The 2,711-nt window shown below is 37.4% G+C and overlaps 1 non-coding gene across 1 annotated transcript; it reads right to left on the bottom strand.

Annotated features, from left to right (window-relative positions):
* Positions 1-1,409: 1,409 nt before the first annotated feature.
* Positions 1,410-1,516, bottom strand: LOC111893839 (small nucleolar RNA R71). Its single transcript, XR_002850966.1, has one exon. It is a non-coding gene; the product is annotated as a small nucleolar RNA R71 (small nucleolar RNA).
* Between the last annotated feature and the right edge of the window lie 1,195 nt (positions 1,517-2,711).

Below are 2,711 nucleotides of genomic sequence, written 5' to 3'. Positions count from 1 at the left end.
TGTTTGACATCTGTATAACAACATGTTTTTACTCTTAAAGGACAAAATGTTATTGAATAGGTGTTGCATGTGAATGTTTTCATATGATAGTTATGAATCACATATGATTTGTTATATAAAGATAAGTGTAGTAAAAGCTTAATGTTTTTCACACGAGAGTAACCGTGTGTTTACTTGTATTCCCCCCCACCCCTTGAAAGTGTATAAAAGCATTTGTAAAGTATTTGAAAACATAGTTGTAGGGGTATGAACTCACTTGATAGACAGAAAGAAGGTGAAACGAAATTTGAGCAGAACTTCGACTAGGGAAAGTTGAATTTCTCGGGAATCTTAGGAGTGAAAATCTTCCTTTGAAACTTGGATATGAAGATCGGGGCTTTGGGATGGCTTCGGGGGGTTTAAATGTAGAGCTTCGGCACGAGAGAGAGAGAGAGAAGAAATGAGCAATGGAACCCAACACCTTCGGCTGCTATTTATAGCCCTATATTGGGCGCCACGTCGTGGTACATCTCACCACGTCGTGGTGAGGGATTCTATCCTCTTCCGCTGAAGAGACGTTTGCTAACGGACCTGGAACCCATCAGTCACAATACCACGTCATGGCTTCTTCACCACGTCGTGGTAGGCCTGACAGCCTCAGATTTTGGGTCGAAAACTTGTAAAATTCGCAACTTCCGCGTACGAGCTCCGTTTTTAACGTTCTATATATCCACGCGTAGGTGAGATTATGCTCTACAACTCTCGTTTAGACTCCGTTGACAAATTTTGACTTTATTTTATTTTTATTTATTTTTAACGGGTCGGGACACAAAAAGTCCGTTAAAAATCCATAAGTTCTTCATGTGAGGTCCGTTCTCGTCAAACTTTATACCGTTGTGCTACTATTGTTGAGATCTTCGATTTTCATTTAGGTTGTATTGGCTAAAAATCTCTCGATCTGTATTTCGAGTATTTTAGCTGTCTGCTGCTATATTCGGAACTTGGAAAAATCATAATTTTCTCATACGAAGTCAGATTTGGACGTTCTTTTTTATACGCATACGATCTAATGATATCTACAACTTTCATTTAGATACCTAAGGCTAAATATAATTGTATTGAAACTTCGCGTTTTACGTTTATCAGTATTGCCGGTTTTTACTGTGACTCTTCGATTGGTCATAACTTCTTCGTTATAACTCGGTTTTTAGTGTTCTTTATATTTCTGAAACCCTTGATACGATGTTTATCATTTTATGTAACCTAATAGAGACTTTTGAACATTCAAATTTTGATGCAAATTTCATTACATTAAAAGAGATTACAATCCTTGACTTTTTAGGTCATTACACCGATTTCGAAAATATCAGGTTGTCACACAAATGTTTGAAGACTTTCTCCAACAATTTTTCCCACCGTCAAAGGTATGTAAACTCAAGAAATTCATAGCCAATTTCGAGTAACATGTGGGGGAATCTTTATATGAAGCATGGGAGCGGTATAATGGGTTACTAAGGAATTTTCCCCAAAATGATCTAAATGAGCAACAAGAAGTCTCGATCTTCTATGATGGGGTAAACGTAACAACAAGGCAACTCCTTGATTCTTAAGGACCATTAACAAATAAGAATCTCGCTTAAATTAAGGAGCTAATCGAAGAATTTTCCAAGCATTCAAGGGAGTACCAAAACCCTCGACAAGACGGAGCTCGGGGAATCGAAAATGGTGCTTCAGAAGACATGGCAACTATTTTGGCAATGTTGATGTCACACCCCTGAACCGGACGGTGGAAACATCCGAGGGCTCTTGTGACTTAAATTGAATACCATCACAATGATTATACATGAATCATAACATCATTCATCACCATGCATTGAAATATTACAACTGATATTGTTTACATTCAGTACATTGTTTAAACATTACAATTTTCATAACATAAACCGTTCGATAAATAATCTAAGCAAAACACCATGACATAACTTGATACTTATTCTTCGGCTTACCTCGTACCTGAGAATACAAGTTATTTTGGAAAACGTCAACATATGAAATGTTGGTGAGTTCATAAGTAATGTTATGGAAAAATGATTTTTGTGAAGTTTGAAAAAAAAACCAGAAAATCCGATATTTTCTGAAAAGAGTATTTGTATATAAAAAGTGTGAAGATCCGTAAATATGCTTGTCGATTTTGAAAACATGTACGATTGTTGAATTTTGTTTACATCACATTGGTGAAAATGTTGAACTTCCCGGGAAAACCCGATGTTTTCCCAATACGTAAATTACATGACTTGTTCACTGTTATAGCGATACGACGATTGTTTTTGATTACCCAGGTGACATTGGATTAATTAAGGTTTGTGAGTTGTTACAATCACGCATTAATGAAAATGACTAGTTTATAACTACAAATTATGAACGATCCTTGAGGCGTCGTCCATACTACTCACATAATCCAACCACCCTGACTTCTCTTGTTTAACGCCACGAATCTGTTTACTCGAATTCTCATAAGCCGGTCAACCGAGGAGAAAGGAGGGTACAAAGCCCCCTTTATTTCCATAAGTTATTCAAGGTTATCGGGAATGCGAAAGGCACTTGGCCCGACTCGCATTTGACTTCTCGACTTCGCTAGCAGTAGTAATGGACCCTTGGGGCCCAACAGCACAATAGAGCTATTGAAAGTCCTTTTACATGGAATTAGGTCATAGAAGGCCCATTAACATGTA

The sequence above is a fragment of the Lactuca sativa genome, chromosome 8 (genome assembly GCF_002870075.4).
Source record: "Lactuca sativa cultivar Salinas chromosome 8, Lsat_Salinas_v11, whole genome shotgun sequence".
Lineage (NCBI taxonomy): Eukaryota > Viridiplantae > Streptophyta > Magnoliopsida > Asterales > Asteraceae > Lactuca > Lactuca sativa.
This window is presented reverse-complemented; position numbering and strand designations above follow the sequence as displayed.